The 27576-nt window shown below is 45.3% G+C and overlaps 1 protein-coding gene across 1 annotated transcript in view; it reads right to left on the bottom strand.

Moving 5' to 3' along the window:
- Nucleotides 1-27576, bottom strand: part of Arid1b (AT-rich interaction domain 1B) — a 379722-nt gene that overhangs the window by 164996 nt on the left and 187150 nt on the right. The window lies entirely within an intron of this gene.

The following is a 27576-nucleotide window of genomic DNA, read 5'->3' as shown; positions in this document are numbered from 1 at the left end:
ACTCACCAAGTGTTTGTTCTTTAAGAAGATGGAAAGGGCTTTGTTTTCAGATAACTGACATACAACATCAGGAGCCACCCCAAGGTTAAGGAGTAGGATTCAGATGTCCATGAACTTGTTATGCTTGTGGCATTGCAACAAGTACTACACATGCCCAACCTAGCAGTGACCAACTTGCTTCTAGACAATGCTCTAAAATTAGATACTACTCAACTAACTACCCAACGCTGTTGAGGAACAAGGGAGGTGAGCACATTCTACAAAATTAATTTGTTGTTGTTAAAGGCAATTGCAACCAAAACAAACTAGCAAAAATAGTATTTTCCCCTAAAGAGATATTTACTGACTGGAGTATTGCTGTTTGAATAGTGAAAGACGTGTCAATCAATTCCCCATTCTGCCCGTAATCAAGGGAGACGGCTTTCAATGACTCCGAGTCACTGCTGCATCACCACCGGCTTACCAGAGGGCAGAGGAGTCACCAACTAGATCAGCCAGTGGAAAACAGGCCCACAAGCGGGGCAATCAATTAAGGCAGGGTGCAGAGCATTTCATATAAAACTGTTCAGAGCAATGTTGTCTGTCAGAAATACAATACAACTGCATAGGCATTATATCATATCCTAGTAGCCACATGAAGAAAACTAAAAGAGAAAAAAAATGCTCATTTCAGCAACACAGACGCTAAAATTGGAACTCTACAGAGAAGATGTACACAGCCCCATGCAAATATACCGAGAAAATTGGTGAAGTGTTCCATATTTAAAAGGAAACAAGAGGAATTAATTTTAACAATATTTCTTATTTGGCCTAGTATACTCAAAGTGTTATTTTAACATGTGTTCATATAAAACTTCCTGAAATGTGTTAATCTTTTCCCTGTGCAGTGTTTTCCTGATCCAGTGTGGATTTGTACTTGTGGTCCATCTCAGTTTGGACTTGCAACATGTTGTCAAATGCCCAATAGCCATAAAGAACAAGTTTAAATGAAAACAAAATACCCAATTGTTTGGGACTGGGTATTGAAGTTTAAATTCATACTGAAATACTCTTTCAAGAACGGACACATCAAGATACGTAAGGATATCAGTCATTCTCATTGATATGGAAATCAAGCACAAGGCATGAATGAGGGGGTACGTAAGGATTAAGACTGATATGTCTGCAATAACATGTAAAGAGCAACCAACTACAAACCCAATGGCATTGGAGGCCTGGCTGGCTCTAGTACCCGACTTACTTTTGTATCTTTTAACAGAAGTCAAAGAGCAACCTCTCCTTTCAACCCAAACAGAAAAAAAGTTTCCATTTGTTTCAACAGAGAAAAAGTTTCGGTCTTCAGCCATAGCCTCCCCAGCTCCGGCAGTCAGTCACTGGACGCTCTGTGATAAGGTTCTGGGGAAAAGCTTGGTGAAGACACAGGACTCACTTCAGAGTTGACTCTGCCTGAGGGCAGGCTCTACAGAGGTGAGTTCAGGCACTTCTGTGACCAGCACAACCTGAGCAGGGAAGGCAGGACAAAGTGACAGCCTTGGGGACTTTTCCCTTGAGCAACAAACTACCCTACCCCATGGAAACAGCAAGTTGGGCCCTCCTTCAGAATATTGTCATCAATGCTAGAAATGTCTATTATGTTTTCTCTTACATGCAGAACCGTATTTAAAATTGCATATGTGTGTGTGTCTTTGCATGTATCTGTGCATTTGTGTGTAACTCATGAAACTAAAAAGGGGCGATGAGAGGAAAGAAATCTTAAATATATAGTAAGGAAGATTAAAGACAATATCTGAGGGAAAGAAGGAAATGGGGTCACATAACATGGGGGAGGGCAATGGGGAAGGTGGACAACTGAGCATCAAACATAATGACACATGAAACTATCACAAATCCATTAATTTATATTCAACTTAAAATGAATAAAAACACATAGATAATATATATATATATATAGATATAGATATAGATATATATACGCACAGGGGTTATAAGCTGACTGCATGCATGCTCAGTGTGGAAAGTCTGCTTAGAATCTGCAGATCCCCAGGTAGACTCCCCTAGCCATCCTGGAAAATCATAATCTTGCCCCAGATCTTCACAGACATTATCACTTTCCTTGCACAATCTTATTCACACCATTGGCTTTAAAATAGCAGAGACTGTGCTAAATCCTAAACTTTATCTCCACTTCATCCCCTGCAGCACCAGGCTTGACCAGACTTTTTCAACTGCATACAGAGTAGTTTCCTGAGCCATCCCTCGAAACCTCTGAGTTAAAACGGGCCAATTCTCTCTTTCCATCCTATGGGTCTGTAGCCAACCTCTGCCATGTCTGTCCATTCCTGACTATTCCCCAGTCTTTCTAAGACGCAGCTTCACTTTGCTGCTGTGCTGGGGAACTGGGTCACTCCCCTCCACGTCTCCTCTTCAGTTCTCATTCTCGTCAATTCTAAATTATTTCCCAAGTACCTACACCACATGCCAGGCATTGTGTGAAGAGAAGGGCATGGTATCGAGTATCACTTGTCTTTTATCCCTGTCCGATTAGGCAGTGAGTCTTTGAAATACTGAGTTAGAGTGATCTGATTGTTTTTCTATGTTAGCCTATGTATGTGTTCCTAGAAGACAGAGGATAGTGTGTGCTGCTATTCATCTTTTTTATTCCTGACATAATTACAGCAACCTGCATAGTGTTTAGTTTTGATGCCCATCTGAAAGTTTGTGTTTAACTGAAAATGAATGTGTCCTTGAATTTAGAATTCAGATGATCCCCTTCTTTCCAAACACTGACTAATTCAGTGTGCGGCCAGCATTACCTCACACTGCGCTGCCCATGGCAACCACAGATGAAGCTTTGCCCCGACCAAGCTAACAGTAGCTGCACCCAGCAAGATGGAAACGTGCGTTCACTCCACAGCAATGTAATCACAGATAAGTTTCAACTCACTTAAGTGCACGTTATCAGTCATCTAGAAGGAGCCAAGTTATTAACAGATTCATAATATACCTACTCTCATTTTAATACTCATAAAATTGCTAATTTACAAACCCTAGGAATCTGCCTTCTGAGAAAACAATGCAAGCTGAGTTTAGTCAACTTATCAAGGAGGAGAATTTCATCAGGAACACCAGCTTAGTCCACATATTCAATAGTGGAGGAGCAGGATTGCTAAGAGCCCAGGGAGACAAGTCAACAAAAATAATGCGCTTGGAATGCCACCACTATCATTTCTCATAGAGAACGCACGATGCTGGCACCATCGCTAGACTATTGACATCTCTGTAGTTCAATGGCAGCAGCTCCTGGCTGGCAAACCCTTAGTCACATGTTCTCTCAGCAGCTTTCCAGGACCTGTCTCCTTGGGACTTGCCAGTGGAAAATGGAAAGCTTGTGTTTAAACAAGTCTCATACCTTTCTTTTTGTCCCCCAAAGAAACCATATGTATGCTGAGCCACCAAAACCAACAAAAATCCTAGCAAACATTCAAGTACTTAATAATACCATCAAAAACTTCAGTATGCCCAAAGGTTTTGTGTGTATGCATTAGCAATATACAAAGTCAAAGCATCGATCTCTTGCAAGGCACAGGGCGTAAGATTCCCCACAGCGCTGGCCTGTGCCACTCAACAGACCATGCAGCTGGCTCCTTTAATTGATTTTCACTTGTCACTTCTATTCCGTTCAGGTCTGCCACTGAATTCCCTTTGTGCTGACATCTCATTTGGCTATGGTGCAATCAGTTCTAGTCAGATCAGAAAAAAAAAGAAAAGCCCATGAGACTGTGCAAGCAAGCAGGACTAACCTGCAGAGCGGCCAGCCCACCTTTGTGTGGGACGGGTATGACTGTGGAAAGAGAGCTCACCAGGCCGAAGACGCACTCAAACTCCTGGCCTACGACAGATCCTGTGTTCAGTGATCGCTGACCTGGTCAGTTCCTTTTGACTGCCTAATGAAGTACAATGTAAAGCAGTAATAGGAATCTAGAGTTTCTAAAATATCACCAAGCTCGGCTAAGACCTCACTTCAGGATGCCAGAGTCCGAGCATGGCACTCTTTTCTTACCGTCACTCTGCCAAATGAACACTAGGAAATCCACTTCAGACAGCAGTGGGGAAAGGTGGCTGGCTCCTAGAGTCAATCACTCGGGAGGTGACATGATGCTTGAGAGGCATGAGCTACCTCTACGCTGCCAGGTTCACGAAGACAGAGCCTCCAAGGAGTAGAGCTTACACTGCTTGGGCACACCCACTGTTCACAAGCCCTGATGGAACACTGAGTACTGAGAGCACACCTTCTGGTTTTATGGAAGAAGAAAATGGAAACCAAACAGACTGTGACTGACCTAAGGTCACACACGGTAATTTGAGGAAGCAGAACTTCACTCTCCCCACCCCAGACTATCACTGTTTGTGTTAATACTGTCTTGCACTTGCACTTGGCGGGAACCCACTGTTGACAACCAAAGGCAGGTGTGTGGCAGCAGCTTGTCCTTAAGGGAAGTCCTTTATTAGCCCCCAGCAAAACGCAGCCCTAATCCCCGTCCTGCCTTTTTAATCTACATGCCTAGGGGACACTTCTGCTGAGAATGGAGCTCTCAGCATTGACTCCATCACTATTCCCACACTGTCTGCAGCAAAATCTTCAGCAGGCACAACTCCTTCTGGGAATCAAGACAGTTCCTCCAGCCACAGGCTGGGAACCTCCGCATCCAATCTAATACAAAAAGGCCGCTTTCCCGGGGGCCACCTCCAAAGGAACTGGCCTTTTCTGTTCTCACTGCACTGCCCCTTCCTCTGGAACTCACTTTCTACAGAATCATCCGAAACCCTGGCTCACCCTCAGCTCGTTCTTCTTTAACAAAAAACTTCACCCCACTCAAAATGTTAATAGGAGAATTCTGACTTTAAAAATGTGGTGCGTTTGAATGGTGGCACACTGGAGTGGGCTAACCGTTACTGTACTCCACTGGTGTCTGCCCTCTTTCTCAGGCCCCGGCAGCACTGGTGCCCAGCAGGCACTGAGGATGAGGCCTCTTTCCAGCTCGCAGGTGACTGTGGTTTTCATCTGGGGTCAAGAATCACTGGCCCGGAAATGCAATTGGTCGGCAGATTTTCAAGATCCACACTACCCAACACAAACCCAAGATCACAGGTCCACACAGATACTAGATCTTCTAGCAGACATGTTAGCAAGACAAGGGCAGCATTCATTTTAATTAGACATACTATTTGACTCAATGCATACAAAATACTTTTGAACATGCAAGTGATATAAATACATCGCTATTTTTCACTTTCTTTCTCATACCTACTGCTACTACCAGATCTATGATTACCAGGAACTCTTACAAAATTAAGCCCCTGACTTGTATGAAAGCAGTAAAGCACTGAATATGGGCCCAATAGTTCAGTCTCTGTGGGAGGCTCAAGGACAGCTGGTCCCCTAAGCTGTGCAGACCACACACAGCACTGGTGTGTCCTCAGAACCTGAAGGCCTGGACTGTGGGAATTGACATGGTTTAGATGCCAATCTCTTCCTGCCCAAGAACTTCAGCTCTATGAACAGTGTCTCCTTCAAACGAAGCAACAGAGCGGCCATGGAGGCCTGTGCTTTGTCTCATGCAGAGAGCAGCAGCCAGTGGTATTCATGGGGGCGTTTACTCAGCTTCTCTGGAGGTTCAGTACTATGGCTGACAATGCCCTCGGGGATATTGTTCCAGTCCCAGTAGCCAGGTCCTCTCCGCAGCACTGAGGCGAGGCCTTCAGGTGACTGGGGGCTTTGCCCTAAATAGAAGATCTAACAACTGGCTTCATTAGAAGCACTACAGAGAAGATCAAATACACTTTCATCCCGTTCTCCAGCTCGTTCTTCCCAACAGAGCCACTGCCTCTCAGAAAGACAGAAACCCACAAGTTAGCAAACAGAAGTATTCCTCCCCTCCCTTTTAAAGAAGAGCAGAAGAGCTGAGCTAACCCGTGGCCGGAAGCGGGAACATTTAATGCCAAGCAAGCAGGTTTGGACCTTTCACCTGCCACTTGCCAGCTGTGAAAGCTTTGACAGGATAGGTCCGTGCAACATCTGGTGTGAACTGCCACCTGTGTTTGCAGAGTTGTGAGGGCCATAAATCAGTTACTAGAAATCAGTACATTTCTAGACCAAGGTAGTGAGTACTCAATAAGACACATTACTAAAATTTCAAAAGTAGAAGACAGGAAGAATCAGCAACCAGCAGCACCCTCAGAGACCCTGTGACTGACTCTTAATCCTGTCTTCATCCAAACCATCTATTTCCCAAGCTAAGCACCGGTGCTGCTGAGTGGCAGTGTGATGGGAGGCCGCAGCACACTAAGGCTTCGGGTGTCTGGACCGCGTCTAGATAGACAGGAAGGGGTGGCCAAGCTGCTGAACATTTGGAAAAAGTTCAGAGTCTGCTTAAGTGACTTAACTTTCATAACTCAGTGCACTGAAGCATAGAGACTCATAGTTAGAGGTGGTTACAGTGACGGCATTTTCCTTTAAAGCCCTGAGACTGCTCTAGTTGAAAACAGTCAGCTTTGGAAGGGATCTGTGAGAACAGAGGACCCCATCCCACTGCCTTTCCCCACTTAGCTACTGCTCCAGAGTCATTTCTTCTCACCTTTGGCTTCCTTAAGGGGTTTCCTTCCCATCCAAGATGAACTAAACAAGCCCTCCCCTTCTGGACAGTGGACAGTTTTAGCTGCAATCTCCCTTTGGCTTGGTTCTCTAACTGGACACCCTTTCAGTTCTTATGTTTATAATTCCTTGGCCATTTTACTTTTAGTGACAGGGTCCCACTGTGTTATCCAGGCTGGACTTTAATCTCTGAGCCTAAGGGATCCACTGGCCTCTACTTCCTGACTGGCCAGGACTATAGGTGGGAACCTCAACACCAGTTCACACCCCGTATGTCACCACATCCTGTCTCTATAGGTGGGAAGCTCAACACCAGTTCACACTCAGTATGTCACCATATCCTGTCTCTATAGGTGGGAAGCTCAACACCGGTTCACACTCAGTATGTCACCATATCCTGTCTCTATAGGTGGGAAGCTCAACACCGGTTCACACTCAGTATGTCACCATATCCTGTCTCTATAGATGGGAACCTCAACACCAGTTCACTCAGTATGTCACCATATCCTGTTTCTATAGGTGGGAACCTCAACACCGGTTCACACTCAGTATGTCACCATATTCTGTTTCTGTAGGTGGGAACCTCAACACTGGTTCACACCCTGTATGTCACCACATCCTGTCTCTATAGTTGGGAACCTCAACACCAGTTCATACCCCATATGTCACCACATCCTGTCTCTATAGGTGGGAACCTCAACACCAGTTCACATTCCGTATGTCACCACATCCTGTCTCTATAGGTGGGAACTTCAACACCAGTTCACACCCCATATGTCATCACATCCTGTCTCCTTGCCTTTCCACCTGTGTCCTTACTACTCCACTTAAACATGGGTCTGTCCTGTCCCTCAAACTTCCTGACAATTTTCCTTTCTCTTGAGGTCTTTAGTAATAGATTCATTGGTATTCACTTTATCAGAAGTTTTGAATAATATATAAAATACAACACACCTGTAATCCCAGTACTTGGAGAGGATAAGATAGGAAGATCACAAGTTCACGTCCAGCCTAGGACACAGAGAAAATTCCAAGGCAGCCTGTGCTACATGGTGAGACCTGGGAAGGAGGGACAGAGGGGGGCCGGAAGAAACTTGAAGGTAATTTTTGTCAAAGTTCTGCTTTACAGATTTGCTTCTCATTTCCACGGAACCATGGAAGCCTGGTTGTCATCCTTTCTCTATAGGTGGGCTGCTTCCAAGACTCTCATATACCGTGTAGAGTAAGTGTTGACAGGGCTTCTTAATTAAACTTAAGATATATTATATGCTCTGCTATCATAAATTCTGAAAAATAGGTAGTTTGTTTGTTTTCCGAGATAGGATTTCTGTTTAGCCCTGGATGTACTGGAACTCTCTATCTGTAGACCAGGCTGGTGCTGTGGATATCGCTCTATATAAATAAAGCACTGATTGGCCAGTGACCAGGCAAGAAGTATAGGTGGGACAAGGAGAGAGGAGAATTGAGGAAAGAGGAAGGAAAGGGAGACCGGCTGGAGCCACTGCCAAGACAAGAAAGATGTAAAGTACCGGTAAGCCACAAGCCACGTGGCAAAGTAAAGATTAATAGAAATGGGCTGAATATAAGAGTGAGAGCTAGACAATGATAGGCCTGAGCTAATGGCCAAGCAGTTTAAATAATGTAAGAGTCTGTGTGTTTATTTTATAAGTGGGTTCTGGGACTGGCGGGACTTGGCAGTGGGAGCTGAAGAAAAATTCTCCAGCTACAGGCTGGCCTAGAACTCACAGAGATCCACCTGTCTCTGCCTCCTCAGTGCTGGGATTAAAGGCCTGTGCCACCACACCTGGCTTAAAATAGACAACTTTTTAAAATGCAAATAAGACATTGACCAAAAAGAAAAAGAGACAGTCAATAGTAATGCATTTTCTAGTGTAACCACATTAAAAACTTATTTTTACATAAGGACAAATTCTCCAGAAAGTCACACAAAAGTAAATGAAACACACTTTCCAGATGAAGCATGGACGCTGTCTCTGCTGTGATACTGGCTCTTGGAGTCCACAGCTCATGAACTTAGGACTTTCTGATGACAGAGAGGTTCTGCAGACTCCAGATGAACATGTATTGCATTGTCATTTTACACTCACCACAAAAGTCCCCAAGATGTAAAATGATTCAGTGTTTCACACCTGCTAAGCTTTCTTTCATTTCGTTCACACTCAGCCACCTTATCGAACTAAAGCACAACTACTCCCAACGTGTTCCTTGCTGTACTGACTGTGGAGGATTGGTGCTATCCCAGGGACAGCACTCCTGGGGGTCAGCACCAGCATGAGGACTGCCCAGGGCTCTCAGACACCGACCTAACCACCTCCCGAGTGTATGTCAAGTACAAGAGCACACGGCTCCTGGAGCAGACAGGGCTTACTTTACGTCCTCTAAAAACAAAGGAAAAAGAGAAAGAAGTGAGGAATATCTTCACCTAATACTATGACCCATTCAAGCCTCCCCAGAGCAAACAGACAACCCAAATCAGTGCCGATGGGGAGGGAGGGGAGAGAGGAGGACCCCTGGTCCAAGGACTGATCTCAGCTGCTGGAAACACGGGTAGAATTAACCACATTGGCCCTTCCTTTTTTGACATCTTGTTAAAAAGTGAAAAGAATAAATGTCTATGAGGATATTATTACGGATCACAATCTACAGATTTCCCACAGAACTAAAAGTAGTCTAAGTGGCAATTTCCTAACTACAAACAGGAGGTTCCCCTTACTCCCTTGCTACAGGACTGAGCACTGAGGAAAGAGGGTACAGTTTTACACACAGGGTCTCAATTTAGATGGACAGACACTTAGAATTGTGCCCAAACTCACAGGAGGTGCTGCTGCATTCCCAAGCTTTGAAGCCAAAACACATAAATCGGTTTCAAAATTAGAAAGAAGTCTAGACTGTGCTGAGAGCAGTGAAGATTATTTCTACCCTACTCAAAGTCACCTAAGAGCAGAGCAAACAAAACTTGTCACAACCGACAAGTCAGCAGTGTGTTCATCTGAGGAGCCCATGGTGCTTTAAGGAGAGAGATGGCTCAGTGGTTAGGAGCACTTGTTGCTCTTCCAGAGGACCTGGGTTCAATTCCCAGCACCCACACGGCAGCTCACAACCGCCTGTGACTCCAGTTCCAGGGGACCTGACACCTTCACACAGATGTACATGTAGGCAAAACACGAGTGCACATAAAATATGAAATCATTAAAAAAAACAAACCCAAATTCCCTTCTCATACCAGGCTTCCCTAACACTCATGACATGCAACAGGAGATGGAATACTAGCAGAGAGATTAGAAAGGAAAGGTGAACCCCAAATCCTCCACGGAACACTGAACACGGGCTGGCTACTGTACATCACATTCTTTTCTCAAGGGGCTGAGCCAAGCACAAGCTGCGTGGGATGCTGGCCTGGGTGGATGTGGGCTGGGCTGAGGGTACCCAGCCTCTGAGCCTTGTCTTCTGTGCAGACTGCAGGGGCAAGGACCTCCCAGGCCAGCTGTCTGACCAGATCCTCAGCAAAGTCTGCCGACTGACACATCACTAAGTCAACAGGCTGTGCGACACAAGGGGCATCATCTCAGGCTAACTTCAGGGGGCTGTGTGGTCTGATTCCGACAAAGCTTCGTGCCTGACAGGCTGATGCACAGGGAGTACAGGATGTACTCTTTCTGAAAAAAGCCACACGTAGGGCCCTTTCAGAGACCTTGGGGAACCTCCATGGAAGTCTAAGCCTGGGAGCATGGCCCTTTGCATAGGCTGTACTATCCCCTGGCGTGGAATCCCACTTTCAACCCCCACTTCCGGATCCTAACCGGCCTCCTGGTCTCTATCTATCTCCTCCTAGGTCACTGGATACTGTGAGACTTTCTTAGGGCTGAAGACCCTGGGCCACTCTATGCCCTAGCCACACATCTGCCTGTACCTCCATGCTTCCATGCTCTGACTGGTAGTCACAACAGCACTGTTTGCAGGTTCTCCCCAGTGAGAGGCCTCCTGAAGCTCACAGTGAGCAGTAACACCTGATGACAGGAAGTTCTGTCCCTTGCCCTATGTCACGACAACAATACCTCCACAGACAAATAAGACAGCGCAGGTTTTAGAAAGGCAGTCGATTGTTTGTGGGTGTGAAGGGTTGGCCTGAAAGCTACACTGGCACTTACACATTCCATGATCTTTTGTCCTTCTTTAAGCGACATTGTAACAAACTGCATTGTTAAAACAAAATAAAGAAACAGAACACACCAGGAGCCGCAGGGTATGACCACAGGCACCCACGTCCAAATGGTACTGTCAGCACCCAGCTCCCTGCTACTTCCAAACTGTGAGACCTGTATACAGGTCCCTGGTGGAGAACACTGAAGCTCATGGGCTGTCCCTGAGAGCCCACCAGGACACAGGGCTGTCTTCTAGAGAGACGAGATTGGTGAGGTATGGGTGCCATCCCTCAACTCAGGCACACATCTGCCTAAAACCCTTCCAAACCACAGGGAATGCAAGTGCAGACGCAACAAGCCAACTGTTGGAAAGCAGGCACAATCCTGTCTGAGCTGAGCTATAGGCCTGGGTGTGAGCCTGGACCTTAGGATCTGGACACACTCCTAGACTGGCAGTGGTCACTGGAGTCAACCACTCAGTGCTACCACAGGCCAGGGCCAGCCGAGGATCTATCACAAAGATCAAGGAGGGCAGTGACCAAGTTCAGCTTATCACTACCACCACTCATATAAAAGGCAAATCAATACCAGGAAGATTTAGGAAAATGAGGCTCCCAATGGAGACATGGGGTTGTGTGTTTTGCTCTGGTGGCCTTCTCTAGGTCACACAAGCAGGCTACAAGATAACCAAGTACTATTTACCTTTTCTCTGCCTTCAAAATGCACTTGTCTGTGATTTCAGTTACTGTGACCTGTTTGTACTAACCAACTGTGGCGCTAACCACATTCCCGCCACACCAGCTTAGAACTAGAAAGGCAGGGTGCTGACTGCAGGGAGAGTCACCCAGTTAAGCAGTCACCCAGGTTCGAACAAGAGGAAGGTCAGGAAGGCCCTTAGGGAGTCAAACCCATGGAGACAGGGGAAGAATGAGCTGCCAGGCTGGGGAGCAGAGCAGAGGGCGATGTCTGTCTAAGGGGCAGTTTCCCTGCGGGATGGTGACAAGCACTGTGGGCGGAGACAGGGGTGGGGACAGCCGGCAGAGCAGTGGGAATGTGCTCAGTGTCAAGCACATGTACAAACGGTTGTAAGGGCAGCAGTGCACATTTGCACAAACAAATAAAAACCAAGTGAAAGGCAAGGAGAACACAGTGGAAGAAAGGAAAGAAGGAGGGAGGAGGAATGGGAAAGATCAGCTGAAAATGGACAAGGATTGAAACAATGTATCTTTTCCCCAAATTTAAATGTAAAAACTTAAAACATGTTCTCAATTTAGGGCTTCCTTAACTATTCTGAAATTCTCACGGAACCCCCAAAGCAATGGTGTTCTGGTGCTGGGGGCTCCTGCCCACACACCTGGACCCCCGTGGTGCTGCTCTTTGGGGAGCTGTTGGTCATTAAGGGCAGGCTTTGTTCTGTCTGGTCTCTGCCTCCTGGTTGACATGTGTACAAGCTGCCCCCACGCTTACCTTTCCCGCCATGATGTGCTGAACTCTAGATCTGGCCTAGAGCCAGATCCAAGTTTTCCCTAAGTCGTTTCTGTCAAGGATTTGGTCCCAGTGGTGAGAAAAGTGATGGTCATGCAGATAAACGCCTCTCCTCTCTAAAGTATACTGAAACCGTTAATGTGCCTACGGACCCTGTCAGACACCTAGTCTCAATAGCCCTAATCTGGCAGCAATCCGAAACATTTATTAAACGAGTTTTAAAAGCATAAAATAATATTTTGGGATATTTTCTCTTCATTTGAAAGTAAAAAGAGAAAATTTAGAAAACTAGAGGGAATTATTTAAATTTCACAAACGTCTAATTAAGTAATTCATTTAATTAACCAAGTATTTGACAAGTTTTAGAAAGCATCACCTTTAGAGCACAGAACTCTCCACTTGACGGGAACTGCGACAACTCATTAAACTGCATCTCTTTGATGAAGCTTTTCAGATGTTTCTAGTTTCTCAGAGGTCTAAAGGCAACACTGGGAAGAGACTGTGCGGAGCTCTCCCTGGCACTGTGGAACACTTCTTCAGGGAAGGTGTTCAGGCTCATGAACTACAAAGTTAAAGGATGGAGCCAATGCCCCATAAAGGTGTGTCTGTGACTGAGTTTGTACAAACACACACACACACACACACACACACACACACACACACAAACACCTGGCACTTGATCTAGATTAACAAAAGTAACATGACTATTGTTATCTGAAAGAGAGAGAGAGAGAGAGAGAGAGAGAGAGAGAGAGAGAGAGAGAGAGAGAGAGAGAGAAGAGGTTTTGGAAAGGTGGATTTCTAATGAACCGAGTCTTCTTTTTCCATCCTGAAATAAAACTATTCAACCTGAAAATTGCAGGTGTGCTGAGCCCATTCATGAACAGTGAGCACACAGGCTCCTCCTCCTCCATCTATAGAAAACAGGACTGCTTAGTTACTGCACAAAGTCCAGTAGTTCCTTTCTGAATACACATTTTTGTTCGCATCATTTCAGCATCAAAAACCTTGTTTCCTAACAGTTAATGAGTGAAATAAATAAGAGCTGTGTCATGGTAACTAGGTTAGCTATTAGACATGTTCTGGTATAGCCAATGGATGACTGCTCAGTTAAGAGTGAACCTGTGGTCCCTCCCACTGACCTCTGTACTAAACTCCAACTAAACACCACCACGGTGGATGCATGCTATCATTCACTTAATATAATTTCTCTGTTCAGGATGACTGGGCATACAGCTCAGTGGTAGTACATACGTTGAGTTTAAACTCCTGTGTAACACACACACACACACACACACACACACACACACACACACACCCCACAGAATCTAGAATAGCAATTTTACTGCAAAAGGAAAGAGGGAGTGTGGTTGGCACAATCTCTCAGAACTTATTTCACCAGCGCGTTATATTTTAGTGAAATTAATTTGCAGCACTATGGAGCCTTCTAAGACCACTCTGAGCGGCAGAATCCAAACCCAGAGACAGTTCCAATCGGTTGCTGGGTAAGAAGGGCTCTGAGGTAAGGAGGAGTGGGTCTTTTTTGAACAATAGTTTCTATAAGAAGAAGATGAGCTTCTAAACATGTCACTGAGTAACAAAGGCAAAGTTCCATTTTGTCTGAATCTTTCTCGTGGATGCAAGAGGTAGGGTGGCAAGAATTTGAAGGGGGGATGGAAGGAAGAGATGGGGACACACAAAGGCCAGGGGGACACATTAATAACTAAAGCCTGGGGCACAAGGAAGCTGTAACACGTCACTCCAAAGAACAAGAAGCAAAGTTGAAGGCATGGAGGAGAATGACCACAGCTGAGGGCATTGAGTCCTGGGAGTGACAGGGAAGGCTGGTGCGGGCAGACATGGAGAACCCTTCCCAGGCCCAGAGCGCCAGTCAGCTTATGAACTCAGAATGCATCGTGCTAAATTCATCTGCTCGACAATTCGGTGTCAGCTGTGGTGAGTGGGATGGAAGACAGGAGAGGAACTGGTACTAATTTGAAGTTCATGAACAAACCATGAATCCTGTGGAGAAACAGCGTGCATGGACTCTACTGCCTCGCCCCATCCCATGTTGTTCATCACAGGTAACGAAGTACTGTCACCGGATGAAAACAGAGCGTGTCACAAATGCCACCATATTTTAAGGATACAAAGCCAGGTGAGAGATCTTAACACACCCCTCCAGATGTTCCCTTTCCATTCAGTCTAATATCCACAGCTGAAAGTAGACATACACGGCAATCGCTATGGAGCATGTGATGCGACTTCCTGAACTGCTCCCCACACAGCTGCAAGGAATTCTGGGACCTCCAGGAGGTGCTTGGTACACAAGAGCAAACTCAACTCCACAACTACTCATTTCTTTCTTTTGTTTTCAAGACAGGGTTTCTGTGTAGCCCTGGCTATCCTGGAACTCGCTCTGCAGACCAGAGCTGGCCTTGAATTCAAGAGATCCACCTCTACCTTCCAGTCCTGGGATTAAAGGGGTGTGTCACCCAGCAACAACCTTGGTAATTACCAAGTTTTCTATGAGATTATTGGGAAGATCACCTGATCTTTAAAATTACGAATTTATGTTTTAAAATTTAAAAACCCATTAATCAGTATTTCATCTCCTTGGCATCAATGTTTCTTTATGTCAAATTATACCTCATAAAATCACTCAAAATTGTGGGATTTCGCCCAGCTGGCCTCTTCCTAAGGTACTCTGTGATGGGCTTCTGATTGTACACGTTTAACATCTGGCAGACAGAGTTCACAAGGCAGCGCGAGAGTTCAAGGGCTCTGGGACGGGCATTTAGTTTCCCACTTGGAGATGCTTCCACGGAAAACGCTATGGGATGGATTTCTAACAGGAATCCTCAATACTCAGATTCCAGGGGTTAGTGGTGATGTTAGGAGGGGCCATAACACTAACCACTGCGGCCTCCGTTATCACGTCAGTGTGACTGGCAATTACTTCCTAAAAGTAAAACCAAACAGGAAAATGTACTCTCATTTCCTGTGCTCCCTTCTGCACTGGAACACACCACACCAGAGGGCCAGGTATCCGCTAACTCTTTCCCACCTCTCTCACACACCCATACTCCCCCATCACCTCACACTATACTCCATCACCTCACACTATACTCCATCACCTCACACTATACTCCATCACCTCAACTATACTCCATCACCTCACACTATACTCCCCCATCACCTCACACTATACTCCATCACCTCACACTATACTCCATCACCTCAACTATACTCCATCACCTCACACTATACTTCCCCACCACCTTCATATCTACACTTCCTAAACTCAAGCAGGATATTCTTCCTCAAGAACTCTCTGCAAGTCCTTCCACAACTACTGCTGCATAAATATACACCATCAAGAATCCAATCCCAAATTCCCACAACTGCCCGTCCAGCTGTGTAGTATGGAAACCATGATGGGTGGCACCACTCAGATGCAGGGATGGGTCACCCTGGGTCTTTGGCTCCAATCTTGCTCCTCTCCATCCACTCTCGTGGTCAGAAGAAGGGTCTTCCTGAAATCGAAGTGTGCCGAGGGCAAGGTCACACCTTAGGCTAATCCAGGCTCTCCCTTCAATGGCTTTTGGTGTCTCTCAGGACCCAGGCTCACTCCAGAGTGCACTAGAGTCCTGGGCTGTGCCCACAACCTTCACACTCATCAACGCCTCCCACCTCTCACTCCTTTGCTCTGCCTCCCCACTCCCGCTTTATTTGGAATTTCTAAAATGCACCAAATCTCCCATGCTCTGTCTCGGCTGAGTCCTCAGCTCACCCCCCTGCCTGGTTACTTTCCCTTCCGGTCTTGGTGTAGACGTCCGCTAGCTGTCCACTCTGATGATCACTAACATGCTTTTCTCTAAAGTAGTTTAGATGAAAATGCTTTCTATTTTACCTGCAGGACATTCCCATTCACTAAATTACAGCTTCTTCAGTGGCACTGATCTAACACAGTAGGTGCTCTACAGAAATGGTCCAAATGCAAGACACAAGAAGCATTTTCATGCCAAATTTAAATTCTCCAGCTACTATTTAAGAATTCTGAGGCAGTATTTTAATGTTTATTAAAGCAGCTAACAATGTTAAATTTTCACATAACACAACAATAAAGTATATCATCAAAATGAGAGCCCTGAAGAACTCAGAAAATATTTGTTAGACAACACAGCCAATATACAGAAAAGCCCATCTTCTTAATATACAAAGCAACTCTGCATATTGTCCATGTCAGCTCTGTACAACAAACGTAACATAGAGAGAGAACCTTTAAGATCTTAGGATTGATTAGCATTGATTAGAAGGCTTTTTAGAATCCATAGGTTAACAGGATATTTTTCAGGACTGGAGAGACGACTCTGAATACAATGCTTGTTGTACAAGCATCAGGACCTGAGTTTGGAAACCCAGAACCCATGTTAAAAACAAACAAAAACAAACAACAACCACCCAGGTGCTATACACCTCTAACCCCGTGCTTGGGAGGGCAAGAAACAGGTAGGTTCTGGGGCCTTGTCTTGTGAACTGGTAAGTGCCAGGTTCAGACACCTCCCTCAGAAGAAGGGGTGGAGAAGCCACTGAAGAAGTGTGAGGACACTGACCTCTGGCATCTGTGCAAGCCTGCATGAGCAAATGCACCTGTCTACACGTGTACTCACATGCATACACCACCCATTATGTACACTCAAAAAAAAAAGTTCTAGACACATTAATATTTTCAAGGCAGCATAAAGGCCTTTCTTTTCTAAACTGGAAACATAGAGACCTGCAAAATGAACATAAAATTTTCAAAATTTTGAAGTTAGACATTTACCTGAAAATATTAACTCGCACCCCAGTTTTGAAATTTCTTTCTCATCCTGATTTGGCAATGAGAAAACCTTAGGCAATGTTCTAAATTCACTAAGTAAATGCCAGTATTTCTATCATACTCTGAACCTAAACACACTTGAATTGTGGCAGAAACCCACTGGACAGGCAGGGCAGGGCTTCCGGCTGTATCTTCGTTGGGGGGACTGGCCACTGCAGAGACACCTTCATATCCTCGAGTACCTGGAACAACTGTGTGAGCACAGTAGAGATCAGTACCCAGTGGGGATCAGTACCTGGTGGGGATCAGTACCCGCTCTATCTCCAGAACTCGGCCCACCCCCCTTCCAGGGAATGGCCTGGGGGACATCAAGGAGTGGTCAAACCTCTCCCTCAGGCATAGCTTCTCAGGGCTGAAACAACAAGGAGCCTCTCAGCCAGGGAGACACCCCCCCCCCATTTACAACCATCATTGTAAGTACTTAGAAACTCAGACACACAAATGCTGTCACTCTTTACATTGTTTCTGCAAGTACAGACAGGAACCCAAATACAGTTTAGGTGTGATGATGCATAAGACACCATACAAGGATCTCCATCACTAAAAGCATTGAGCAACCCACATCAGACCCCCTGGTCTTCTCCTTCAGCAACGGAGAACAGGAAGATGATGAAAGCCTTCGGCATCAGAGGCTCAGCCTATGCTCATTCTGGGAAGGAGGTCTGTTCCTCCAGGGAAGCACAAGTGGCCTCAGACAAACTGAACAGATCGAATTGGGACCTCTCAAGCATCCTGTTGATGCAGGCACTGGGAGGGTCTGGCAGAGCCCCCAGGGAGAAGGATGCTGACTTCCTTCACTTGGATCCCACGAGGCAGGGAACTTAGACTCTGAGCAACAGGCCCTACACCTGAAAATGACATCATCGTGGTTTAAGATTATTGTGATGATGCATCTTTGAAAAAGAATCTGTAAAATGTTTTCTTGTGAATTTGAAGATATTTTAAAAATATGTGTGTGTGAGTGTGTGTGTGTGTGCGTGTATGTGTGCATGTAGAAATGCCATGTGATCCCATAGGTCAAAGGACAGCTTGCAGGAGGAATTAGGTTTCTCCTCCCCTTGGGTCCTGGAGGTCACTGCCCACTAAGCCATCCCACCAGCTTTATTAGAAAGTGGTGTCTGGAAAGAGCAACAATCCCTCAGATACTAGAGAAATCACCTCTCAAGTGCTTGGCGATGACAGGGTAACTTAATACCATCAGACCCCTGTATGCTAAAGGCCAAGCAAAGTTAGGACAGAGTCGAAAATGATTTTATAGCTGTAATGTGACATAATATGCCACAATACCTGTTTTGATGTATTTGATGCTTAACAAACAACACATTTGTAGATGCGCTTCTTCTTCTCATACTCCTTTCTCACCGTCCCATCACAAAGAAAGAAAACAGAAAACATCGCCTCGGGCTAAGCAGTCAGCTTGCATCTACCTCAGTGAATTTTGTGGAGTTCTATCCAAAACAACAATACAGAAAGTCTCCAACAGTAGCTAGGTGGTAAGATCGTGTGGTCCTGTCTCATGTCGCCCCCAGGACTTGCCTCTAACTCTATCCTGTCCACTCCTGCATCCCTGCCTTCCCCCAGCTACCCCCTCTACCTGAAATCTTCTCCCCATTGGACCCCTGATAATTGAGACCTTAGCTTAAAAAGGCTGATTTTTCTGGCAAGTCTACCCTGCCCACCTAACATAAATGAGCCACAGGCCTGGTAGAGTCCCATCACCATAACGAATTCTGTGCATAATTCTGTGCACACGGATGTTATCGCGTGTGCCTGCTTACCGTCACTCATCTTCCTCCTTGACACAAGTCCTGACAGCCTTCTCAGCTCAATGCTGCTAAGGCCGCAGAGTTGGTGGGCAAGGACCAGTGTCCAGTGTCTGCTGAGCTAAGAGACAGGCAAAGCTGGTGGCCCACACCAAGACTAAGCAAGCATGCAGACATCAGCTTAATGACCAGAGACCCTGTTGCCTATGGTCCTTCAGCTTTCTGTACCATCACGCAGCCATGTGACAAAAAACAGAAAGAAAAAAAAGAGGAATAAAAAAGCTTTGAACCCCTTTGTGTATTTACTGAGACAATAGTAATACAGTGACTTTATCTGGTCCTAAATGCCAAGCTCATCCACATACACCTACGTCCTTCAAAAAAATCTCTATCGGGGAGATGCTGTACCCTGACTTGGTATATAAGCAAAGATCCCAGAGGAGGCAGGAATCCTCTCCAACGTTCACTAGTGAGCGGCTGTATGGTTAGGCTTTATCTTCTCTGAACGACAAGCACTTATCTAGGGTCCCCCAAGGAGAAACAGCCCTGGGATGCTTTCAACAAAAGCCCAGGGCACTGACCAGGCAGCAGCTTCCTGCAGGTGATGGTGCAGTACCCTCGGAGAGAAGACAGGGCTCACTGCACACCTCCATGGTTCCTGGGTTGAGGCCACTGGCCCAGGAACTTTGTGGACATATCACATGTAGCTAAAATCACCACTGAAGAAAATACAAACAAATCAAACCTTTCCTCTTCCCTTGCCGAGGCTGGAGAGGGCAGACGATGGAAATGCCAGCTCAAGGCAAACTGTTCTCACATGGCAAGCATCCTTTCTAGCCACACCAAGCAGCACTTCAGGCAGACTGCCCGCTCTGGATGGGACCCAACAACATCCGCTCTGTGCTCTGTGGCCAAACTGACCGTCCCAGGATGGCATGGCCGCTCCCAAACATTAAGCCAAAGGACTTAAGAATGCATTCAAATGCCCCACAAAACACATCCATACCCCAATACGACCTGTCAGTCATCACAGGTTCAGACAAACTATTTCTGGGGTAACGATCTCTCCAGCATATGGCTTGTTCTGTATAACTGCAGCCTTCTACTCAATCTCATGGAAATAATATACTTAAAGGCAAATAACTTGACATAAATTTTCCTGGAGAATCTTTAGACATTCAAATGCATTCTCTTATGTTAATGTTAACTAGAATATGAAATCCTGGAAATGATATAAGATGTATTGTCGTATAAAACAGCATGACAAAGTGAAAATAACCATAAAAACAAGTTAAAATGAGTGTGTTCAAATCTCAGCCCTACTATTCACCATCTGAACTTTCAAGACAGGAATTCCTAGTACTCCTCATATGAAAAGGATAAAGATGGCTGCCTCCATTAGCTCTTGATAATTGTGAATGTGTGAAAGCAATAGGTGCTCTTCGGAGAGAAGAACTGGAGACCGTGATGGTGACCCTGGTGGAAATCTGATCCTGACACTGAAGTACGAGGATGACGAAAGTGCAGTTGTAGACTCACAGACTAGAAGACAGACTGAGAAGTGTCCCATAGGTGTAGAATTCTGGCAAAGAGCCTGGCAGAAGACACTTCCATGGGTGTACCTCCTATCCAAACCCCGAGTTCTGCCAGATAAATCCTATTTATACAGATGATGAATGGAATACACATGTTAAACCAAGCATTTTAAGAATATCAATTGTGAAGCTATCATGGTGTTTTCTAGGGACAACATCAATTCTTATGCTGTGAGGACAAAATATTTAAAATAATTTTTTGTCGGCAAATACTGATAATGTGCCTGTCGTAACTAAACAATGCTAAGAGGCCATGTCCTCCAGGACAACTTTGTACACAATCACGATAACCTCTCTCTTCCTTCCTTCCCTTCCCTTCCCTTCCCTTCCAACCTCAGGTTTTTAAGTAACTGTAGCAGCTTACCAGCATTTTCTACTAATATGACCACTTCAGCAAATTCTAAGTTTTAAAACTAAATAAAGCCAATCAATCCAGGATGCTAATTTGATTTGGATGTTAAGGCAATAATAAAACTACAAGTTCAGTTACTAAAAATTGATTAGCTTTTATGCAGCAAAAATTTACTTCAAACCTGGAGCTTGAAATCCATAATTTCTAGAAACACATTTACTAAAACTTCCCCAGATCAAAATGCAGGATTGGGACTGGAGAGATAGCAGTTAAGAGCACTGGCTGTTTTTCCAGAGGACCCAGATTCAATTCCCAGCACCCACATGGCAGCTCATAACTGTCTGTAACTACACGATCTGACACCCTTATACAGACTTACCTGCAGGCAAAACACCAATGCACATACAATAAAAGTAAGTAAAGTATTTTTAAAACGCAGCATCAACATGAAGGGAAGGTCCTATTATGAGGGCAGAAGACACTGCCACGGTTACAATGGGCTGGTGTTTGCCACAAAGAGTTACAGGACTTAGCCAGGTACTATCTAAAATATCTGATGATATTAAAATCTGATGGTCCCAACTGGAGGTGGGCACTGGGGTTTCCGCAGCTCCTCTGGCAGGGAGGAGGCCTCTTGCTGCATATGGAGCTGCCAGCTGGTACTGTGTGCCATGTAATATGTCACAGGCAGGAGAAGGGCCATGCTGATAACAGACTGTTCACCGCCCACCTGGGCTGACCCACTCTGCAGGCACCCTGCACTGCCCCTGACAACACAGATTCTCCATCTAACAGGGACAACTCAGTCAGGGCCAGCACTGCTGTGTAACTTAGGGGCTCTGGTCCACGTTACCTAGTGTCCATCTTCCCGGGAACTCTGCACTGTCAGAGTTCGCTAAGTTCAGCCACACATGTGTGTGGCGTTCATCCCAGCGACCCCTAAATAGCTTCCAAATCAAATACTTAGGCCGTTTTCACCAACTTAGTCTGGAATGTAGGCTGCTCTGAACAGTTATCAGAACTGTTTACTAAGGACAACCTCACTAATCAGCTGGTTTTGACGTAAGACCACTGTATGGATGAATCGGTAAAGAGACGGGCCGGTGCTTTAAAATCTACCCCTCTGTCCAGGCTCCTTTTCTATCTTTTAAGTAAACTGAGTCTTGTCTGATGAAAAATGAATACAGGAGCAAGGAAAATGAGTTTCATTTTTCAGACTTCTCTGTAAACCACCTCAGTCTTCCCACTGCCACAAGCAGTCTCCACGTGCACCTGGATTCCTGGGGCCACCTCTGCTCACACCACTTAGAGCCGGGGTCACGTGGCCAAGCACCAAGACTGGCCTGGGCTCATGTCCTGCATAGCAGAGGTGCATCTAGGGGACGGCTCCTTGCAAAGAAAGTGCTAGAAGATCAAAGAGACAGATGCTGCCCTGGCTTCTCTGCCTTACATTCTATGGGATACTGGACACAACTGGAAAACACAGGTTGTGGAACTGGGATATGCCAACTCTCTAGAACTGCAGAGAAAGCCATGGGTGACAGACACCAGACGGCCCTGGCTTGCCTTCGTCTTCTGCTGGAGAATGGTCTGAGGTCTTGAAGAGGTGAAGGAACAGCTAAAGATCATGTTCTAAGTAACCCATAAGAGGCCGTCAATAAAAGCATTTATCAGAAATGATGAGTCTACATCTATCCTACATTCCTAAACAATTATTTTAGTGTGTGTGTGTGTGTGTGTGTGTGTGTGTGTGTGTGTGTGTGTGCGCGCGCATGCGCGCGCGCAGGAATGAAGTCGGTTCTTACCTTCCAGGGTGCACTTTCAACTCCTGAGCTCAGGTCACAGCTTACAGAGCAGGTAACTTTGCCCACTGAGCCATTTCACCAGCCCATTGGAGGCATTTTAATTTTTAAAGCTCTGTTTGTGTAAATGTCATATCCTCTTTCCGGAGAAATGAATGAATAAAGACGCACCTCTGTGGAGGCCCATAAATAATCAGCTGCCATCGCTGGAGTCCAAATTGCTGAGACACCGTGTGCTCACTCCACTAAGCTCTAATAGCACCCTACTTTACGACAGTGAACAACTACGTATACAGTGAGCTCTCCCTGAAGAGAGCCTATGACCATGGAGAGTGCACAGCACAGACAAGATAGGCAGTGTTCAGATCACTGTAGCTACTGTAAATACACGACCTCCCACAGCCTTCAAGCTCATGGGGGAAGAAGCAGTCACTATTCCCACAGACCTTGCTTCATACTGTCTCAAAATGAACAGAGAAATCTGTGAACAAAACATCAGCACAAGTTTAAAATGTCCACCTCCATCAACACTGCACATTCCTGTGTTCAGAAAACTTGCAAGGTCTAGTATTCTGACCAGGAAGTTCTAGTATATGCTATATCCAAACCACTCATGTCTGTAAAGTGATATAAAGTCACACAAACAACACTCTCAGTAAGCAATAATCCTTGGCGATCAGAATTGCCACACCATGTCTAACAGAAAACTGTTGGAAACCAGGGGAAGCTTCCCATATTATAGTGCCCATCTCCCTACCTCACCCTATATGCATGCATATATATGTGTATATGTGTGTATATATATATATGTGTGTATGTATATATATGATTATGAATGGATCCATAGGTAACTGGTGCATATTAAACATAAACATAACCACGATAAAGCTCCAGCTGCACAGCAGGTACTTGAACACTAACTAGGTCTATGATAAGATCCGTCTCTCCAGTCACTGAATAAACGGTGTTTATTGTAACCTGATACATAATTGCTGCCCTCCATAGCCCCTCCATAGCCTGTGCCTCGACTTACCTGGTGCTCGCCTCTGTAGCCCACACCATGGAAGACACTCCAGCCTATGAATCGGCTCTCTGGCCGGTTCTCCAAGGCCCAGTGGCCTCTAGGCAGCCACAGGCCACGCTGCTCTGGAGAACTGAGCCCAACTGCTTCTGTTTTATCAAAGGCCAGGCTGCGCAGATGGGAGGCCATTCTCAACAGCTCCTGCCTCAGAGGGTGTGGCCCTGGTGCTAGCCTTCAGTCCTTCTGTTCTCTGAGTGCTTTTCTGATAAGGGGAACAAACAGAGACCTAGCAAGAGGCAGACATAAGGAGGCTCACTGAGGGACAATTCTGAGGACAAATAAACCCCTGTTAAAGTCAAAAGCTAGGAAGGTAACAGGACAGCAATTTGCTTCCTACGCTTTATTCTGACTAGGAGATGCTGATGAGTGGTTAATGTATAACAATTTTATTACAGTTTTTTTTTCTTGTGACCCTGAAAAAATTTAGAAGAAACCACAGTGTCTGTCATATTCCCAACAGATTGCCCAGTAAAGGCTGCTGGAGCATGAGCTTGCAAAGGCCAGTATCTGTTCTAGGTAAAGTTACAGCACAAAAAACCCACAGAATTCAGAACTGAAATATAAACTGAGTACAGTGTCTAGTTATAGATCATGGTTATTATAAACTATATAAAAAGTATACAATATCATATACTGTACATAAAATGTTTCCACTGGAAAGAAAATTAAACTAAATTAGATGCTACAGTCGTGGTTATTGCTCATGCTATTCATTAGTTTGTTGACTTTTTAAAATATAGTTTTCTTTACTATTAAATTAGGATTGCAACATTTTTGCATATCTTTGGCTAATTTTCAAAATTAAGAATTTTAATATGCACATATACTCGAGTAAACACATTCCTGTGAAGTAAATTAAGGTGTACAATAAAGAGCAGACTACAAACACTTCATTTAATTCCAACAGAACTTTTGAAGTGCCTCAAATTAGGACATAATCAGAACATAGAGAATTTATTAGTATACTTATGTTCATAAAAGTACTAGGTCCAGGAACTCCTAATTAAAATAAATGAACAATAAGTACCCAACACAGTATTCATCAACGCGCCCTTCTGAGTTATTGAAATTCAAGAAGGATATGATACACCACTATGGACTGTACCTAAAACATGTCTTTAATTCTAAGTTGATAGAATTTGGTGGCCAATCCTGCGTGAACATACAGATTCATCTCCATTTGCTAGAGGAAATCACAAAAGCTGCCAAACACAGTAAATACGTCGGACCGTCCTGTACGGGCGGCAGTTCTACATCTACCCTGCCTACTGGCTATACAACGATGGGCGCCTTACTAATTCTTAGAGCCCCTGATGAAACAAACTATAGCAGAAACGTCATGAGGATGAAATGACTTGACAGACACCACAGACATGCAAGAGCACCTGGCTCCCAAGTGAGGCCACAGCAACATGACTGCTACTCTGGGTATACTCACTGATCATCATGCCTATGAACTATGACTAGACATGAAAAGCCACTAATGACACATAATTATGGTTAGCAAGTACGACAGAACAAAAACCTAAAATAAAAATTAAAGTCTTCATGGGCAAGAATGTTACTCGGTAGTAGATTAGTTGCCAAATGTGCACATGGCCTTTGGTCTGATGCCTACTGTAACACATACACACACTGACTGTACAATTCACTATACTCTAGACTCTTTTTAAAAATTTATTTATTTTTATTTTATGTACATCAGTGTTTTGCGTGCATGTATGTCTGTGTGAGATTGTGGGATCCTGGAGTTACAGACAGTTGTGAGCTGCCACGTGGGTACTGGGAACTGAACCCAGGTCCTCTAGAAGAGGAGTCAGTGCTCTGGACCACTGAGCCATCTCTCCAGCCCCTAATCTAGACTCTTAAGGACAAATTTCTACTCTTGTTTCTAGTCCCCAAAGAAGCAACCCTATGATTGACATGGTGGAACATGCACCATAAGTACACTGAATTAGCCTTAAAACTCATCATGTGAGAAGTTTCCTGGGTGTGTTGGAGGCATAGTGCAGAACTGCCTTCCAGGAAGGTTCACATTATTCATTAAAAGTTTTTTTTTTAAATCACATACGTTGGTAAGAACTCTACCAAAGGGATAAACAGCATACAGAGACGTGTCTGATTAAGTATCAGAGGGTTGCTCCCACCCACCCTTCCTCATGGCAGCCGTGGAGGACTGTCCTCAGAAGAGGGAGAATCAAGGAGCCAGCTCTGAGGCTACTGCGAGTGGCTTCCCATTGGTACACTCGTGTGTGTGTGTGTGTGTGTGTGTGTGTGTGTGTGTGTGTGTGTGCCTACGCAGGTCCCATGTCATTTGTCCATCAGCGTGTGACGTGCAGCACTATCTCCATGTGACAGGGGAAGAAACGGGGCTAGAACTTTGCAGTCACTGGGCTCGCCTCAGATACACAGCTAGAGGCGCGCTGGGGTGAAATGAAAGTGTGTGAGCCCGGAGGAGTTCATCAACGGCACTTTACTAACGATATGACTAGAGCTTCAATTCACTCTACGTGTGTCACACAGCCAGTGTGCTTCCCTAACTTTCAGCTGCTGACAAGTAACACGAGTTATCTGGAGCTATTAAAATGCACCATCTTCCCTCCTGCCTGGGATCTTCCAACTATAAAACACTGGGATGCTCACTCCACCTTGACCAGGACAGAGAAGAACACTAGCATCTCAGCTGTACAACTCTTCCCATCAGTGACTAGCAGAGGACCAGGAGGACGGGGAAGCAGTGTGCAGGCACGATCCTGAGGGGCCTGCTGAGCACAAGGAGAGACGAAGCTGTAAAAGCAACAAGAGTAATAAGGTTCCTGTTCACAGTGATGCATGTACTCAGGAAACAGGGATTGCAAGATCAGGGCCCAGTGCACGCCACAAAGCAAGTTCAAAGAGCTTGGATCGTACCTCAAAACCAAAGACCTTACCTTACACAACAAGACCTTATCTTTAAACCAAAAATGAATAATGATAAAATGTGATAAATCAAGGTCAAGGAAAGTTAAATCCAAAGAGGACTTGAAAGAACACGAGGAAATTCCAGTTTCCATTTTCTGAGGACAAAAGGGCGCGGGCACACGGACAGACAGACAAAGTGGGACAGTGAGAGTGTGAGCCTACAACAGAGTAAGTCAGCTCCCTGTGGCTCCTGCGTGGCCATGGGCCCATGGTTCTGGAGCAGGACACATGGCAGAAACCTCGAGAATCCTGCTTCATTTGACAGCACCTGTGTCTTGTGGGAAGAACAAGGGATGACTACAGTGAATAATGCCTGCTGTTCTCCAGTAGGGTGAGGGACGGTACTGACCCGTTAAGGACCAGGCCAGCTCCAAATGCAGAAGACTAAAGCCCTAAGAAACATAACCCCATGTGATGGTTTACCATGCACAAGTGTGTGAGGTGACTCAGGCACATTTAACCACTGTCCTAAAACAACGCCAACCTGATTGTGCTGGAAGAGACAAACAATTGTATTCAGACACACAGGAAGAGAAACACCAGGGCTGGTGGGCGACAGACCTCCTGGGGTCTTCCTAAGTATCTCCAGTCCAACCTACTTTCCCTAGATACAAGTGCATTGCTCTACTAGACTAGGGAACATGCCAGGGTCATGAAAGGATGGGGTACCCCCGTCTGTAGCTGGAGAACTTTTCTCCAGCTCCCGCCACCAAGTCCCGCCAGTTCCAGAGCCCACTTATAAAATAAACACACGAACTCTTACATTATATAAACTGCTTGGCCATTAGCTCAGGCCTGTCAATGTCTAGCTCTTACTCTTATATTTAGCCCATTTCT

Source organism: Peromyscus eremicus, chromosome 8b (assembly GCF_949786415.1).
Source record: "Peromyscus eremicus chromosome 8b, PerEre_H2_v1, whole genome shotgun sequence".
Lineage (NCBI taxonomy): Eukaryota > Metazoa > Chordata > Mammalia > Rodentia > Cricetidae > Peromyscus > Peromyscus eremicus.
This window is presented reverse-complemented; position numbering and strand designations above follow the sequence as displayed.